At 47.4% G+C, this 19,997-nt stretch overlaps 1 protein-coding gene across 1 annotated transcript in view; it reads right to left on the bottom strand.

Moving 5' to 3' along the window:
- GABRA6 (gamma-aminobutyric acid type A receptor subunit alpha6) overlaps positions 1 to 19,997 on the bottom strand; it is a 119,445-nt gene that overhangs the window by 89,407 nt on the left and 10,041 nt on the right. The window lies entirely within an intron of this gene.

Genomic DNA, 19,997 nt, shown 5'->3' with positions numbered 1-19,997 from the left:
GACTAAGAAAGGTGCTAATCCCAAAGCCTGGTCTACTGAGACATCTCAGGCTTTTGAGGCAGTAAAAAGACACTTTTCAACTGCTCCCGTTCTTCAAAGACCCGATGAGAGTAAGCCCTTCCTCTTAGAGGTTGATGCCTCTTCAGTGGGTGCTGGTGCGGTCTTGTATCAAAAGAACGGTGCAGGTAGAAAAAGGCCGTGTTTCTTCTTTGCGAAAACCTTTTCACCGGCAGAGAGAAACTATACCATTGGGGATAGGGAACTGCTCGCCTTGAGATTAGCCTTGGAGGAGTGGCGTCACTTGCTGGAAGGAGCGAAACATCCTTTCCAGGTCTATACAGACCATAAGAATCTGACGTACTTACAAACCGCTCAGCGTCTGAATCCTCGCCAAGCCCGCTGGTCCTTGTTTTTCTCCCGCTTTCACTTCTCCATCAACTATCTGTCTGGGAGTAAGAATAACAAGGCAGACGCCCTGTCTCGCTCTATGCTTTCTACCCAGGAAAAGATTGACGAACCTCGTCTTATCCTTCCCTCCAGGGTTTTTCATACGTTCTCCCCTGTGACGTTAGACCAAATCCCACCGGGCAAGACCTTTGTTCCACCTGATCGACAGAATGATATACTGTCATGGCCCCACACCTCAAAGGTGGGTGGGCATTTTGGTATTAGGCGGACACGAGAGTTACTGGAGAGGTGGTATTGGTGGCCACACTTAGCCAGCCACGTCAAGAGATATGTCGGTTCCTGCTACTCGTGTGCTCGCAACCGTCCATTACGGCAGAGACCAGCTGGGCTCTTGCATCCTTTACCAGTGCCAGATAGACCATGGGAGGTGGTAGGCATGGACTTTGTGGGTGATCTTCCATGTTCACAAGGACATAGATTTGTGTGGGTCATTACGGACCATTTCTCCCGGATGGTTCATCTCGTACCGTTATCGAGAATCCCATCTTCCAGGGTACTAGCCAAACTATTCCTCAAGCATGTCTTTAGGCTTCACGGGATGCCAGATCGTATCATTTGTGATAGAGGCCCTCAATTTACTTCCCGTTTCTGGCGAGATCTTTGTAGCCTTCTGCAAATTGAGTTGAATCTCTCTTCGGCGTACCATCCGGAGACCAATGGTTTGGTTGAGCGTACCAATCAATCTATGATTATATACCTTCGACACTTTGTTGCTGAGAACCACGATAACTGGTCCTCCCTCCTACCCTGGGCAGAATTTGCCCTTAACAATTCGCTGGCTGAGGCCACTGGGCAGACACCGTTCGTACTCAATAATGGGCAACACTCTAGGGTACCGGTACCGTTTCCCGCTGTTGCACCTCCTCCTCTTGTGGCCGACTGGGCAACTAATGCCAGAGAGGTTTGGGATCGAACTCAAGAGTCGATCCAAGCAGCTAAGGACCGTATGAAGACGGTGTCCGATCGGTTTCGTCGCCCGGCTCCTGTCTTTTCTCCAGGGGACTTTGTGTGGCTCTCTGCAAAACACGTGAGACTTAAAGTGAGCTCTGTCAAATTTGCTCCTCGCTTCTTGGGTCCTTATGAGGTTCTTTGACAGGTAAATCCTGTAGTCTACCAATTGAAGATACCCGTCCATCTTAGGATTCATGACAAATTTTATGTCTCACTGCTAAAGCCGGCTATTTTTCCTCACGCTCGTGAAGTGCACTCTCCTGCCTCTGATTCCTCTCGCTCTAGCTATGAGGTACGAGCCATAGTTGGTTCTAAGATGGTTAGAGGGCGCAGGTTCTTCTTGATAGATTGGGAGGGTTACGGCCCGGAGCATCGCTCTTGGGAGCCTGAGGAGGCTGTCCATGCTCCCGACTTAGTTGCAGATTACCTGCGTCACCGGGAGGGGGGCCCTTGAGGGGGAGGTACTGTTACGGTTGCTGCGAGCGCTGGAGACTAAGTCCAGATTTGTTGCTACTGCACATGTGCGAGCGCTGGAGACTAAGTCCAGATTTGTTGCTACTGCACATGTGCGAGTGCCAGAGACTAAGTCCTATCTTGGAGCCATTGCACATGTGCGGGTGACATCATCGCTGACACGAGGTCACATGTCTCTGACACCTTCTATGCCGATTGGTCGCTGGTCATGTGCTTGTGATGCCTTGCTCAGTGATAGGCCAGCATGACGTCACTCCTGTCGTTCTGGCAGCGGATTGGCTCTGGTGTCCTCCATCTTGGATGAGGCACAGAGTCTATATAAGACCCTGACACACGCCGCATGGCGCTCAGTCCTCTTGGTTCATGCATAAGAGTAGACGCTCTGTGCGCGTTCCTCTAGGCATTCCTCTGTCTATGCTAGGTGAGCGCTACCGGCAGGGTAGCGTTCTTATACCTTACAGCTTCGGCTGCTGTCCGTATCCTTACCTCTTAGGGGAGCGGACATAGGCAGGTGCCTGAGGCACATGGTCTGGCTGGGTCTTGTGGTTCGACTCGTAGGTGGACGTTGCCGCTAGGGTAACGTTCCTTATACTGCGACTAGCAGTTGTTCGTATCCTCGCACACTAGGGGAGCGAACAGAGGTAGGAGCTTTGTGCGGCTTACGCTGCTGTTCGTCTCTTTTGCACCACTAGAAGAGCGGACCTAGGCAGGTGCCATATCTAGTGGTTCGTGTCCTCGCACACTAGTGGAGCGAACGCAGGTAGGAGCTTTGTGCGGCTTACGTTGCTGTTCGTCTCTTTTGCACCACTAGAAGAGCGGACCTAGGTAGGTGCCATTTCGCACACATTGCCTTTGTCTCTGTGATTATTAACAGAGATCATTCCACACACCCTCCAAGTAACGGAGGAATTGCTTTACTTTCTTATTATATCCTTCTGTGAGTTAACAGAGGTATTGCATTCTGCCATAGTCTGCAGCAGAGTCTTTGCACGGTGGACCCTGACTGTCTGATACTCCTTTAGGTTATTATCAGACAGCCCCCCGTAACAGTACCCAGCGAGGGGCAGCTGCCCCCCCTAGAAGCAGGGGCACGCATCTATTATGACCTGTCTCTGTCAGGTAGCAGGTGCATCAGGCAGTGCGGGTGGTGAGGAGAGGACAGAGCGGCATGGTGCATCGGCACCCGCCACCCACTAGTATCGCAGGGCAGGCTGACCGCTGCTCCCGCAGCCGCTCCTAGTAGGAGCTGTAAAATCCCATCCTCAGTGCCTGCCGGCTACTCTGCACTGCAAACAAATCAGCACAGTGGGGACTGTACTGGAGTGATGACATTGACATCATCACTCTACGCCCTGTTGTGTCGAGTCCTACAGTGCAGAACGGCCGGCACAGTCACAAACTGGGGAGACTGCTGGGAGGCTGAGCTGCTGACACAAGTAAAAAAAATGTAAGTATTAAATCAGGCAGTCTGGGGGTTGTATATGATGGGGGGGCTGAATATGGGAGCCCTATGGAGGGCCTTATATGAGATACAGCCCCCCATAGGGCTCCTATCATGTGAGCCCTATGGAGGGGCTGTATATGATATGGGAGCGCTATGGGTGGACTGTATATGAGATAAGAGCCCTAAGGGGGAGACTGTATATGAGATGGGAGCCCTATGGGGGGCTGTATGCAGTATGTGTTTGTGGGGGGGGCTCTAGGACCCGGAAACACCATGTGACTGGTGACGTTGCCCGGTCACATGGTGCTGTTTAAGGTCCTTCTCCAGGTCCTGCGCTGCATAAATACAGAAATATGCAGCATGTGAACACACCTTTTTCTTTAAAACAACTAATCATTCAAATTTATTCCAGATATAATTTATTAGTTTGCCTTCTTATTTACATTTAGAAGACATCGAGGCTGCCTAAATGGATATAAGAAACTGGTTCCAAAAAGGTAAGTTAAGTAATTTCTGTAGGAAATGAAATTGAGAGGAAGCAACCGAGCCTAGAGACTAGTGATGAGCGAGCATGCTTGTCACTACTCGGTACTCGCACGAGTATCGCTGTACTCGGGCTGCTCGGCGGGGACCGAGTAATCTCGCGATACTCGTGCTGTACTCGTGGTCTTCATTTCTGCATGTTGGCGCTCTTTTGAGAGCCAGCCCTCATGCAGGGATTGGCTGGCAGACCACTGCAATGCCACAGCCCTGTTAGTTGTGGAATTGCAGTGATTGGCCGGCCTGCACAGCGTGACCGAGCCTTTATATCGGCCGGCGCGCTGTGCTGTGCTCACAGCTATCCAGACTGTCAGTGCAGGGAGAGTGTCGCTGATTCAGGGAAAGCTTTGCGGCCCTTTATAGCTTTTTCAGTTGCAGGGCTGCAAACAGTGTGACCAAAAGTCCTTCTCAGGACTATTCTAGTTGTATACAGGCAGGCAGGGTATAGCCAGGTCGGAGTACAGTAGCAGAGTCCTTCTCAGGACTATTGTTGCTATATACAGGCAGGGTATAGCCAGGTCTGAATACAGGCTAGTGACCAAAAGAGTCCTTGTCAGGACTATTGTACCAGTATACAGGCAGGCAGGCAGGCAGGGTAGTGGTGACCGTATACCAGCCTTCATCATATCTGGGGCTGGTGTACACAGTGAAAAACAGTCCAGATAGTGTCTGACTTGTCTGTAATTGTCGCTCCCCAAAAAAACCTGTTAGGTTCTTATTGCGTCCGTGCTTGGTTTTTAAAACCGCACGTGTGTGCCTGTTGGTGGCAGCGTACAGGTGCACTTGTGTGCAATTTCCACAAACTTTGATATAACGCACAAGTAGTGAATATACACGTCAGCAGTGCACAGCATTGCAAAATGCGCAAGGGCATTGGCAAGGAACAAGGAAGTGGACGTGATGGTGGTGCAGGCAGAGGCCGAGGTCGTGGGCAAGCTCTAATTTCGCCACAACAAAGGGCCACATCTAGTCGGTCGCACGTCCTGTCCCAAATTCTTGGGGACCGCAGCAGTACACCGCTCTTGAACCAAGACCAGTGTCAACAGGTTGTTAGTTGGATAGCAGATAATGCTTCCAGTCAGATTGGCACCACCACAAACACTCTGTCTTCCACACGGTCAAGTGTCAGTAGCTGTGATACTGCACCGCACATTTCTGAACCTGATCCTCCTTCCTACCACCAGGCTGAGTACACGTCCTCCTCGGACATTAATGATCCCACACTTGGACAATCGGAAGAGCTGTTCACGTTTCCATTCACACATTCTGGCCTCTCGCCAGCTCATATTGAAGTGGGTCATGAGGAGATCGTCTGTACAGATAGCCAAATATTTGAGCAGCCACGTTCTCACGAAGTTGGCAACGTGTCCCAACAAGTGGTGGACGATGATGAGACACAATTGTCAGGAAGTCAGGAGGAGGAGCAGGGTGCGGAAGAGGAAGACGACATGGTGGATGATCCAGTAACTGACCCAACCTGGCAGGAGGATATGCAGAGCGAGGACAGCAGTGCACAGGGGGAGGGAGGCATAGCATCACAACAGGCAGTAAGAAGCAGGGTGGTGGCCCCAGGCAGAAGTCAGGCAACCGTTCCCCGGAACAACACGACGACACAAGGTGCCTGTACAAATGTTAGGTCTTCCCGAGTCTGGCAGTTTTTTAAGTTGGATCCAGATGATTCAAAAAAGGCCATTTGCAACACCTGCCGTGCCAGCATCAGCAGGGGTACCAAAACTAGCAGCCTGACCACCACCAGCATGATCAGGCACATGTCAGCCAAGCACCCGACTTTGTGGGAAGTACAACAGAGTCGAGGAGCAGTGCTTGCTGATGTCACTGCTACGTCTTCGCTGGTTGTGCATGCGAGCCAATCCTCTGTCCATGCTGCCTGCGAACAAGCCTCCTCCACTCCTGCACCTGCAGTTGCCTACGCAGAAAGAACACCATCATCAAGCACGTCCTTGTCCCAGCGCAGCGTTCAGTTATCCATTCAGCAAACCTTTGAACGCAGGCGCAAATACACTGCCAACACCCCACATGCCACAGTTCTAAATGCTAACATTTCGCGACTGCTTGCGCTGGAAATGTTGCCTTTTAGGCTGGTGGAGACAGAAGCATTCCGTGACCTGATGGCGGCAGCTGTCCCACGTTACTCGGTCCCCAGCCGCCACTATTTCTCCCGGTGTGCCGTCCCCGCGTTGCATAACCACGTGTCACAAAACATCACACGTGCCCTGAACAACGCTGTTTCACCCAAGGTCCACCTAACCACAGACACGTGGACAAGTGCTTGTGGGCAAGGCCGCTACATCTCGTTGACGGCACACTGGGTTAATATTGTGGAAGCTGGGACCCAGTCTGAGCGAGGGACGGAACACGTCCTTCCCACACCAAGGTTTGCAGGCCCTACCTCAGTCAGTGTTTCACCCACACTCTACAGCTCCGGAATGTCATGCTCTTCAGCCTCCTCCTCCTCCTGCGCATCCTCATCCACTGTGCCCTCCACACCAGTCACAAGCTGGAAGCACTGCAGCACTGCCTCGGCGAAGCAGCAACAGGCTGTGCTGAAGCTAATCTGCATAGGTGACAAACCCCACAATGCAGAAGAGCTGTGGACAGCTCTGAAACAGCAGGCAGATCACTGGCTCACACCTCTGAACCTAAAGCCAGGAAAGGTCGTGTGTGACAATGGCCGGAACCTGGTGGCGGCTTTGAGGCGAGGCCAGCTGACACATGTTCCATGCGTGGCCCATGTGCTCAACCTCGTGGTTCAGCGGTTTATAAAGTCATACCCAGAGCTGTCTGATCTGCTGGTAAAAGTTCGCCGCCTGTCTGCACATTTTCGAAAGTCACCTACTGCTTCAGCCGGCCTTGCCGGCTTTCAGCGCCGTTTGCATCTTCCGGCTCACAGACTGGTGTGTGATGTCCCCACGCGTTGGAATTCAACTCTGCACATGTTGGTCAGGATATGTGAGCAGAAGAGGGCAGTTGTTGAGTACCTGCATCACCTAAGCCGTCGGGAAATGGGTCAAACTCCACACATAACACCTGAGGAGTGGAGATGGATGTCAGACCTATGTACCATCCTCCAAAACTTTGAGGACTCCACCAAGATGGTGAGTGGTGATGACGCCATTATTAGCGTCACCATACCGCTACTCTGCCTTCTAAAACGGTCTCTGCTGAAAAACAAACATGATGCATTGCAGGCGGAGCGCGATGAGTTGCAGCAAGAAACAGTAGTGGGTGTGGCGGTAGCTTTGATAGATGCGGTGTCTAATTAAATAAATCTAACACCGCTATTTGAGTGATTCTCAACGGCGGTTGTAAAAATCATCTAAGTCCTGCTTTTATGACACGGCGCATGCGTGCTGGGGATCTCTTTATTGGTTAATGTGATGCGGTCTCTTAGGACGCTTAAGCTGTATCGACGGAGGCCGCACGCATGCGCGGTAGCATTTGTTTTCCCGTCCATGTAATATGATCCAGGCAGGCTTCCGTCCTGGCGCGTGCGCAGTATTCCCGCGATACTGGGCATGCGCGGCCGGGTCTAGCCGGATATAGCTGGACGGCAAATGTTTTGATCTCCGTTTAGCACGTGTATGAAGCGCGTGTCATCTAGGGGGCGTACACCGGACATCCGGTAGCGTCCGCCCTGCTGTGCCCTCAGGTGTTAAGGATTATGTGTGGTATATATATACCCTTATGGTGGTTCAGCTCCATGGCGATCACTTGGACAGTGGTGGTCATCTACACAGCATTGTCTGTACCATTGCTGATCCTGTCTTTCTGATGCCATGGACCTGTACACCTAACCTTCATCTGTAGGCAAGTACTAAATGTATTACTGATTCTCTATTTTCTTCATGCTATTGTGATAATGTCTTCAAACTGTGTATCCCTATATACTTTGATGCTGATTAAATGTATTTAAACTCATAGCCTCCTGATGAACCATACTTGCTGTGTGGGGAAACGCGTCGAGGTGGAGGAATTGAATATATCTGTATGACATCCAAGTGGACTGTTCATTTCAAAGGACTTCAGAAAGAGCAATAGCACATATATGCTTGGACCTTATGGACTGATATGCTCCAATTAATCTCTGGTGCTGAACAAAGATATAATTCCAGCCTAAGTTAAGTCCTGTGCTCTAAGTGGTCTGTGAACCTTGTCAACTTGTCATATTTATTGTCCTTTTTGAACATTTTATATGTACATGATCTAGAGATCACTTGTTTATTTACACTGTGGTGTGGATTTTTAATATAATAATAAATGTTTATATTGGGAATATCTGGTGAATTTTTGTACAACTTGTAGTATTCCCTGGACGTATTGATCCATAAGATTATATGCAAAAGTTTTTCCAGAGTATGGCAGGATTTTTATCAGGGCCTGTCAACACGGCATCTTGGGCTGAGGAAGCAAATCAAGTTTTCTCCACGAGTGATTTTTCCGTAGGGACCACAGGCTCCACCCTTAAAGACTCTTTTAAAGACCTATTGGCGAATTACAAAAATAATATACGATCGTGGTGGGAAATAAAGGGTTTGGAAAACTATATAAAACATCAGATTGTTCCTAGGGGATTAAGGATCAATATTCATCCTTCCCCTAGGACTGCGTCGGAAACATTTTTGGCTGTGTGGCGAAAGGAATCTATAGCTTCTTCCCTAAGATTAATGACTCTCCTATTAGAGGAGGAGAAGAAATTATTTGCTGAATCCACTACAGTCCTTAACTCAGGTATTGATAACATCTTACGCCTGAAAAACGACCCTGACTTTGTCAGGAGGGAAGGACTATTACAAACCTCTGTAGAAAGGTTTCAGAATAATTTAAAGGAGAGAAAACACTCCCAATTTGTTAGGGATTTGGCAGAGTTTAGGGAGGATAGGGCTTTTCAACCTTCTCCCCCCCTAGACAACCACCATCAGTATCTTCTTCTGATCTTGATACTTCGGATTCCGAGAGATCAAGGACAACTACTAACCCCCCTGAGACAACTAATAGACCTCCATGGCAAGCTCCAAAAAAATCAAAGAAAAGGAGAGACGGGCAGTTTGGTTATTATGGGCCTCCTCGTGGGCCTTCTGGTCCATCTGGGTCTTTTTTGGAGCAGAGACACCTGGGGGGCTATTACCCACGAACAAGGGCGCATCAGGCCAGGGGAGGATTTTGAATCTCTCAGATTCCTCCCTTTCTAGCGAGGATTATGCGGTTCTATCAAAAGGCTTGGGATTTATTCCTTCAAACAACTATGACTGCTTCAGCTGGATAAAAGACCTAGAGTTATTTGGGCGAAAGCTGAAGTGGAAATTATTTTTTGAGCAGAACACGCGGGATCAGTGTAGGGCCTTGGGCATTCAGGAAGAGGATTTTGATTGCTTCCAATCCCTCACTGATCTCCTTAAGGATAGCACTAAAGGTAGGGGAGACGGTCCCTTCACTTGTTTGAAGAGGCCGAGTAAGAAATCTCCACCAACCAGTACGTGTACAAGTGTTGACATCTTTCTTAAACTTGTACAGGAGGATCTGTTGAAAATCCCAAGATCATTTCATGGACATCTGAATCTCTCGGAGGGGGAATCTCGGGCACTTGATCGGCTATCAAAAAATGATAATATCGTTATAGAAAAATCCGATAAGGGTGGAAATCTCGTGGTTCTAAGCCACGCAAAATACCTTGACATGTGTTACTCCTTATTGAAGGATGGGGAGACATATGAGAGGTTACCTAATGACCCAACCAAAACATACTTGGACGTTCTTCTTCCCATACTTGTTAGAGCGAAAGGTTCTGGCCTAATTTCAGACAATGAATATGAGTTTTTATCACCTCTGAATTCAATGATCCCTGTGTTCTATGCACTTCCTAAAGTGCACAAGGGCCTTGAGCCACTCAAGGGGAGGCCCATAGTGGCAGGAATTAATTCACTATCTCAAAATATTGGGATCTATGTGGATAAGGTTCTACGCCCCTTTGTGACCGCCCTACCGTCATATATTCGAGATACTCCTCATCTATTGCAGATCCTTGAGGATGTAAGTGTGAGCCCAGAGACTATCTTGGCCTCCATTGATGTGGAGGCACTCTATAGTTCAATCCCCCATGAGTTAGGTCTACAGGCGGTTGATTTCTTTCTTAGGACCAGAGCCGTCGAGTGTGGTAGACACAGTAAATTCATTGGAGAATTGCTGTCCTTCACACTATATCATAATTATTTTTTATTTGATACCAAGTACTTCCACCAGCTCAGGGGTACAGCTATGGGGAGCCCTTGTGCCCCCAGTTATGCTAACCTTTACCTGGGCTGGTGGGAGGAAACGGTAGTTTTTGGGGGGGAGGATGAGGAATCTCATCAATGTATCGGACTATGGGTCCGGTACATTGATGACATCCTCATCCTTTGGACAGGGTCCATTTTTGATTTTGAGCGGTTTGTTGGGGGTCTTAACAATAATTCCCTAGGGCTTAGGTTTACGTATACATGTGATCATAACTCAATTACCTTTCTGGACTTGGTAATAGTAAAAGATGGGAGAGTCAGAATCCAGACACTTACACACCGTAAGCCTACGGCAACGAATTCTTTGTTAAAATGGGACAGCCATCACCCTCTTGCCCTTAGAAAAGGTATTCCAAAGGGACAATTCCTGCGTATACGCAGGAATTGTTCCAGAGAGGATGATTTTAAAAAACAGGCTGCAGATCTTTTTGATCGCTTTTTGGAGCGGGGCTACCCCAGGCGTATCTTACAGCAGTCTTATGCCTATGCTCAAAGTGTTAATAGACATTCGCTTATGACCCCGAGGATACGTGAAGAGAATTCTAATATCACACGTATAATCGGTACTTTTGACACTCAATCTGATAGAGTGTTTTCAGTCATAAAAAAACACTGGGGTATTTTAAGGGCTGACCCTGATCTTTCCAAACACATTTCAAAATTACCATCTATAACATACAGGCGAGGGTGTTCTTTGGGTGACAAGCTTACCCATAGCATGTACCAGGCACCTAGACCAGAAGGAACTTGGCTGGACAGAAAGATTGTTGGCATGTTCCGTTGTGGTAATTGTAAATATTGTGGATCAATGGAACAATGCAAGGGAATAAAGAGTTCGGCCAATGGCAAAACTTTTTATCTGCGTGACTTTGGTAATTGTAGGACCTCCGGAGTTGTCTATAGGGCACGCTGCACGTGTCCTTTGGACTACGTGGGCAAGACCCGAAGAGAACTCCGGAGGAGAGTGGGGGAGCATTTATCCGATATTCGGAATAAACGGGATACACCCATCTCCCGTCACATAAATACGACTCATAGGGGTGATTTAACTCATATTCTTTTTTCTGTATTGGAGCTAGTTAAACCTAACCCTAGAGGTGGAGACTTTGATAGGCTCCTTCTACAGAAGGAGTCAGCATGGATTTTTAAGCTGGGCTCCCTGACACCAGGAGGGCTAAATGAGCAGCTTTTATTTAGTTGCTTTCTCCCCACATAGCATTGACAGGGCGTATACTGTTTAAAGGTCTTTTTCTTACTGTATTCTGGAAGCCTGCCCACTTATTATAAGGGGTTTCTATATTATTGGTTATCATCAGAATTATCTCTGTATATGCTTGTCTTAGGAATATATAACTAACTAACTGATTGCCTATGCATGTGGTCTTGGCCATATGTATACTTGTGCAATCTGTGTAATTATTCTTTATGTAATGGTTTCTAATGTCGTATTGCCCTGTGTATACCTCAGGGCCTGGGGCGGTAGCTTTGATAGATGCGGTGTCTAATTAAATAAATCTAACACCGCTATTTGAGTGATTCTCAACGGCGGTTGTAAAAATCATCTAAGTCCTGCTTTTATGACACGGCGCATGCGTGCTGGGGATCTCTTTATTGGTTAATGTGATGCGGTCTCTTAGGACGCTTAAGCTGTATCGACGGAGGCCGCACGCATGCGCGGTAGTATTTGTTTTCCCGTCCATGTAATATGATCCAGGCAGGCTTCCGTCCTGGCGCGTGCGCAGTATTCCCGCGATACTGGGCATGCGCGGCCGGGTCTAGCCGGATATAGCTGGACGGCAAATGTTTTGATCTCCGTTTAGCACGTGTATGAAGCGCGTGTCATCTAGGGGGCGTACACCGGACATCCGGTAGCGTCCGCCCTGCTGTGCCCTCAGGTGTTAAGGATTATGTGTGGTATATATATACCCTTATGGTGGTTCAGCTCCATGGCGATCACTTGGACAGTGGTGGTCATCTACACAGCATTGTCTGTACCATTGCTGATCCTGTCTTTCTGATGCCATGGACCTGTACACCTAACCTTCATCTGTAGGCAAGTACTAAATGTATTACTGATTCTCTATTTTCTTCATGCTATTGTGATAATGTCTTCAAACTGTGTATCCCTATATACTTTGATGCTGATTAAATGTATTTAAACTCATAGCCTCCTGATGAACCATACTTGCTGTGTGGGGAAACGCGTCGAGGTGGAGGAATTGAATATATCTGTATGACATCCAAGTGGACTGTTCATTTCAAAGGACTTCAGAAAGAGCAATAGCACATATATGCTTGGACCTTATGGACTGATATGCTCCAATTAATCTCTGGTGCTGAACAAAGATATAATTCCAGCCTAAGTTAAGTCCTGTGCTCTAAGTGGTCTGTGAACCTTGTCAACTTGTCATATTTATTGTCCTTTTTGAACATTTTATATGTACATGATCTAGAGATCACTTGTTTATTTACACTGTGGTGTGGATTTTTAATATAATAATAAATGTTTATATTGGGAATATCTGGTGAATTTTTGTATAACTTGTAGTATTCCCTGGACGTATTGATCCATAAGATTATATGATAACACACAGCCCAGCCTCGTCTCATCACAACGTGCAGTGGAGGACTATGACGAGGAGGAGGATGAAGACATGGAGCAACTCTCCGGCCAAATTGAGGATATGACATGCACACCAGTCATATCCTCGGTTCAGCGTGGCTGGCCAGAGGACAGGGTAGATGAGGAGGAGGAGGAGGAGGAGGAGGAGGAGGACAGCATGTTCAGTCATCTTGTTGGTCAGGCTACTGAAGTCCTGGCTGTTAAGAGTCTGGCGCACATGGCTGACTTTATGGTAAGCTGCCTGTTTCGTGACCCTCGCGTTAAGAACATCTTGGCCGACAATCATTACTGGTTGGTAACACTGTTAGACCCACGCTACAAGGAGAACTTTTTGTCTCTTATTCCCGTGGAGGAGAGGTCAACCAAAATGCAGCAGTTCCGGAAGGCCATACTCACGGAAGTAGGCAAAGCATTCCCCTCACAAAACGCTAGCGGCATAGGTCAGGAATCAGTGGACAACCGAGGCGTACAGCCGAGAGAGGCACAAGTCCAATCCGCCAGAGGTAGGGGAACAGTCTTTAAGATGTGGGACAGTTTTCTCAGCCCCTCACGTACCACAGCCCCTGAGGTGCGGGGTAGTGCCACAAGAAATCCTAAGTTTGCCCAGATGCTGAAGGAGTACCTTGCAGATCGAACAACTGTACTCCGACATTCCTCTGTGCCTTACAATTATTGGGTATCCAAGCTGGACACGTGGCAAGAATTGGCTCTCTACGCCTTGGAAGTCCTGGCCTGCCCTGCTGCTAGCGTTTTGTCAGAGCGTGTTTTTAGTGCCGCAGGTGGAATCATTACAGATAAACGCACCCGCCTGTCAACTGAAAATGCTGACAGGCTGACTCTGATCAAGATGAACAAGGGTTGGATTGGGCCAGACTTCACCACACCACCAGCAAATGAGAGCGGAATTTAAAGTTTGCCATGTACCTCCACTCACCCATGGGTACACACTTCTGGACTTTGGATAATCGCTGGACTGCTCCTCCTTCTCCTCATGCGCCACCATGATGATGACCGTTACAAATTGCAATACTTAGGCCTTTGTTTCAGGTATACCCCCAGTGGTAAATTTTTTCGCCCATTCTTTGCAGAATGGACATTACAACGACAGGAGACCCGCTCCTTTGCAATGGGAACAATGTTTTGAGGCCCTCATGCACGTCTCTACCCAGGGACAACATGGAGCCTCCCAATTTTTGGCTGCCCTGCCTAAGGGCTATACTATAATACACCCACTTCCTTAAAATGGACACTTAATGTTTTGAGGCCCTCATGCACGTCTCTACCCAGGGACAACGTGGAGCCTCCCAATTTTTGGCTGCCCTGCCTAAGGGCTATACTATAATACACCCACTTCCTTAAAATGGACACTTAATGTTTTGAGGCCCTCATGCACGTCTCTACCCAGGGACAACGTGGAGCCTCCCAATTTTTGGCTGCCCTGGCAAAGGGCTATACTGAAATAGACCCACTTCCTTACAATGGGCACTTCACGTTTACAGGCCCTCATGCACGTCTCTATCCAGGGACAATGTGGAGCCTCCCAATTTTTGGCTGCCCTGGCAAAGGGCTATACTGAAATAGACCCACTTCCTTACAATGAGCACTTCACGTTTACAGGCCCTCATGCACGTCTCTATCCAGGGACAATGTGGAGCCTCCCAATTTTTGGCTGCCCTGGCAAAGGGCTATACTGAAATAGACCCACTTCCTTACAATGGGCACTTCACGTTTACAGGCCCTCATGCACGTCTCTATCCAGGGACAATGTGGAGCCTCCCAATTTTTGGCTGCCCTGCCTAAGGGCTATACTATAATACACCCACTTCCTTAAAATGGACACTTAATGTTTTGAGGCCCTCATGCACGTCTCTACCCAGGGACAACGTGGAGCCTCCCAATTTTTGGCTGCCCTGGCAAAGGGCTATACTGAAATAGACCCACTTCCTTACAATGGGCACTTCACGTTTACAGGCCCTCATGCACGTCTCTATCCAGGGACAATGTGGAGCCTCCCAATTTTTGGCTGCCCTGGCAAAGGGCTATACTGAAATAGACCCACTTCCTTACAATGGGCGCTTCACGTTTACAGGCCCTCATGCACGTCTCTATCCAGGGACAATGTGGAGCCTCCCAATTTTTGGCTGCCCTGCCTAAGGGCTATACTATAATACACCCACTTCCTTAAAATGGACACTTAATGTTTTGAGGCCCTCATGCACGTCTCTACCCAGGGACAACGTGGAGCCTCCCAATTTTTGGCTGCCCTGGCAAAGGGCTATACTGAAATAGACCCACTTCCTTACAATGGGCACTTCACGTTTACAGGCCCTCATGCACGTCTCTATCCAGGGACAATGTGGAGCCTCCCAATTTTTGGCTGCCCTGGCAAAGGGCTATACTGAAATAGACCCACTTCCTTACAATGGGCACTTCCCGTTTACAGGCCCTCATGCACGTCTCTATCCAGGGACAATGTGGAGCCTCCCAATTTTTGGCTGCCCTGGCAAAGGGCTATACTGAAATAGACCCACTTCCTTACAATGGGCACTTCAGGTTTACAGGCCATCATGCACGTCTCTATCCAGGGACAATGTGGAGCCTCCCAATTTTTGGCTGCCCTGGCAAAGGGCTATACTGAAATAGACCCACTTCCTTACAATGGTCACTTCAGGTTTACAGGCCATCATGCACGTCTCTATCCAGGGACAATGTGGAGCCTCCCAATTTTTGGCTGCCCTGGCAAAGGGCTATACTGAAATAGACCCACTTCCTTACAATGGGCACTTCAGGTTTACAGGCCCTCATGCACGTCTCTATCCAGGGACAATGTGGAGCCTCCCAATTTTTGGCTGCCCTGGCAAAGGGCTATACTGAAATAGACCCACTTCCTTACAATGGGCACTTCAGGTTTACAGGCCATCATGCACGTCTCTATCCAGGGACAACGTGGAGCCTCCCAATTTTTGGCTGCCCTGCCTAAGGGCTATACTACAATAGACCCACTTCCTTACAATGGGCACTTCAGGTTTACAGGCCATCATGCACGTCTCTATCCAGGGACAACGTGGAGCCTCCCAATTTTTGGCTGCCCTGCCTAAGGGCTATACTACAATAGACCCACTTCCTTACAATGGGCACTTCAGGTTTACAGGCCATCATGCACGTCTCTATCCAGGGACAATGTGGAGCCTCCCAATTTTTGGCTGCCCTGCCTAAGGGCTATACTATAATACACCCACTTCCTTACAATGGGCACTTCAGGTTTACAGGCCCTCATGCACGTCTCTATCCAGGGACAACGTGGAGCCTCCCAATTTTTGGCTGCCCTGCCTAAGGGCTATACTACAATAGACCCACTTCCTTACAATGGGCACTTCAGGTTTACAGGCCATCATGCACGTCTCTATCCAGGGACAACGTGGAGCCTCCCAATTTTTGGCTGCCCTGCCTAAGGGCTATACTACAATAGACCCACTTCCTTACAATGGGCACTTCAGGTTTACAGGCCATCATGCACGTCTCTATCCAGGGACAATGTGGAGCCTCCCAATTTTTGGCTGCCCTGCCTAAGGGCTATACTATAATACACCCACTTCCTTACAATGGGCACTTCAGGTTTACAGGCCCTCATGCACGTCTCTATCCAGGGACAACGTGGAGCCTCCCAATTTTTGGCTGCCCTGCCTAAGGGCTATACTATAATACACCCACTTCCTGACAATGGACACTTAATGTTTTGAAGCCCTCATGCACGTCTGTATGCAGGGGCATTGGTGAACCTCACAATTTTGGACTGCCCTGGCAAAGGAAAATACTACAAAGACTCACTTCCTCAAAATGGGCACATTAGACTCAAGAGGCCTTCATGTACGTCTCTTCTCAGGGACATCGGAGTGCCACACAATGTTTTCACGTAAAATCTTTCATGTATTAATCTCAAAAAGTAACATACACCAGCTCTATCTCACTATTGGGTATGTGCCCTTAACATTTCCGCCATGAAAAATCATTTTGGGGTCATTTTGGAAGGTTTTCTGGTGAGTCCGTAAAAATGGCGTAAAACGCGGACAAAATTGTTCACAGCTGTGACTTTTCAGTGATAAATGCTTCAAGGGGTCTTCCCCATGCTGTTGCCATGTCATTTGAGCACTCTTCTGAGACTTTTGTGACATTTTTAGGGTTTCTCCATGCTGCCGGGGGGTCATTTCACAAAAATACTCGGGTCTCCCATAGGATAACATTGGGCTCGTTGCTCGGCCCGAGTACACGAGTATCTTGGGAGGCTCGGCCCGAGCTTCGAGCACCCGAGCTTTTTAGTACTTGCTCATCACTACTAGAGACATTTAACCATAAATTCCATGTTTTCCAACAGGTCTATAATAATGATCACTGATGAGCGAGTGTAATCATTACTATTCGCTATTCGCATTATTCGTTATTCGGCCAGTATCGCTGGTGCTCGTAAGTGATGTGTCGATCAATATGGATCTGACACAATATGATAGCTCCCTTCACTATTTAAAGTGAGCTGGCACCTCCCCCCAGTTTTGATCCTGGGTACGCCCATATTCCTCTATCTGTTGAGTAAACCATTCGATCCTGCCGCCAGTCACTGACAGTGGAATTCAAGAGATTAGATACCGATGTTTTTTACAGTTGTCTACTTCCCCCTCCATATACTATCAGACAAAACAATTGCAGGGTGCTGATGTCGTCATGGCAGATAAAAATCAAAAGACCGCTATGTATCTACTCATATATCACAAACTTTACAATACACTGTAATGCTAATGTAATAAGGAGAAATGTGAAAACAATCAAATTATTGTCCCCCAAACAGAATACAAATATGTAAAAAAAGTTTACAAATATTTTAAAATATGAAAGACCTAGAAGTTAAAATTCCTCCCTTTTTTAACAGTTTGAAAGTTAAAAAAAATTACAAAAATGGAGGATATAATTGTTTCATCCCTTGCTGATTTTGTACGTTTGCCACTGACAAAAACATGAACAGTCTATAATTTTAAGGGTATGTTAATTTTAACAGTGAGATATCTCTATCGAATATTGCCAAAAAACCTGCCTCTATTAAAGTCAATGGAGCTGGGAGCCACACTGCAGCCAGAACTTCAGAAGAATGTGCAGCCACACCCTTAAATGGAATCTTTGCTTGTAATAATGCAACCAGGGAAAGAGACAGACAGACAGACAGAGACAGATAGACAGGGAAGAGACAGACAAAGAGACAGGGAAAGAAAAAGGGAAAGAGACAGAGAAAGAGACAAACAGGGAAAGTGACAGACACAGACAAAGAGACAGGCAGACAGGGAAAGAAACAGACAGGAAAATAGACAAGAAAAGAGAGACAGACAGGGAAAAACAGACAGGGAGAGAGACAGACACAGACAAAGAGACAGACAGGGAATGAGACAGACAGACAAGGAAATAGACAGACAGACAAAGAGATAGAGAGAGACACAGACAGACAGAGGGGGAGACAGACAGAGACTGGGAGAGAAACAGACACTTACTATCCCAGGCAACGCCGGGTGCTACAGGAAGTCTAAAATAAAATCCAGAAAGTCACATTATATAATTTATGCAAATTTATTTGCATTTTGCAGAGAGAAATAAGTATTTGATTCCCTACCAACCATAAGTGTTTTGGCTCCTTCAGACCACTTAGACGCTCCTAATCAACTCGTTACCTGCATTAAAGACAGTTATCTTAAATTGTCACCTGTATAAAAGACTCTTGTCCACCGACTCAATTAATCAGTCAGACTCTAACCTCTACAACATGGGCAAGACCAAAAAGCTTTCTATGGATGTCAGGGACAACAACATAGACCTACACAAGGCTGGAAGGGGCTACAAAACCATAAGTAAGACGGTGGGTGAGAAGATGACAACTGTTGGTGCAATAGTAAGAAAATGGAAGAAATTCAAAATGAGTGTCACTTGGCATTGATCTTGGGCACCATACAAAATCTCACCTTATGGGGTATCCAGGATCATGAGTAAGGTGAGAGATTAGTCTAAACTACATGGGGCTCCGTTCTCGTCAGGTAAATTGTCACGATGCCTGAAGCTACTCCCTGACCTAGGGTCCACGTACCCCATCATGCCTTGGTCCCAACCCAGTGATGGTGCAAGGCCACCGTCTATACTCCTCGACAGATCCGTGCCCCTTGCTACGGTCCCCTGCGACCGGGGGTCCTGCTCCTCTAGGCCAAGACAACCGTCTGCTACCTAGATTGCATCCTAGGAGCCCTGCTCCTGACCTCCTCACTCCTTCACTTCCAACACACAACTCCATACTCCTGACTCTCCTGACCTCCCCTAACCACCCCCCAGGTGGGCGACCCTGTTACACTCAGGCCGTCCACTGGTATGTTTGGTGGGTGTGGTGCAGAGTGTACCTAGGATCTGATTAGCTGATGAAGGCAACACCATATAGTTGGGGACCCATAACCAAGAAGGAGGTGGATACTGCACGGGAGGGCAGATTGTGCAATACCGTGTGACGACCTGATAGTCCAGGGGCATGACATATATACAGTATATATATATATATATATATATATATATATATATATATATCTTTACTGTATCTATATTTTAATATGTATTTTCATGGGAGTACACTGCAGATATGTCACTTTGATGCAATGTAAAGTAGGCACTGTACAGTTTGTATAACAGTGTAAATTTGGTGCCCTCTAAATAACTCAACACACAACCATTAATGTCTAAATCACTGGCAACAAAAATATGTACACCCATAAGTAGAAGTGTCCAAATTTTGCTCAGTTGGCCATTTCCCTCCCTGGTGTCATGTGACTCATTAGTCTTACAAGATCTCAGGTGTTAACGGTGAGCAGGTGTGTTTAATTTGGTGTAATCGCTCCCACACTCTCTAATACGAAAGAATTCTCTGGGGATCTGAAAATAGAATTGTTGCTCTACATAAAAATGGCCTATTACAGTGGCCAAGACCATACAGCGGTTTTACTGAGAACTGGCCTCACTATGGTTGACCAAAGAAGTTGACTGCGCATTTTCAATTGCTTATCTTACCCCAAAGAAATGCTAGATAAAGAAATGGAAACGTGACATATACCTTGTTAAGGTACCAATCACAATTACTTTTAAATCCTTCCTCAGGTTATCCTAAAAAACAAGACCCTATACAGCTCCAGCC

Source organism: Anomaloglossus baeobatrachus, chromosome 4 (assembly GCF_048569485.1).
Source record: "Anomaloglossus baeobatrachus isolate aAnoBae1 chromosome 4, aAnoBae1.hap1, whole genome shotgun sequence".
NCBI lineage: Eukaryota > Metazoa > Chordata > Amphibia > Anura > Aromobatidae > Anomaloglossus > Anomaloglossus baeobatrachus.
This window is presented reverse-complemented; position numbering and strand designations above follow the sequence as displayed.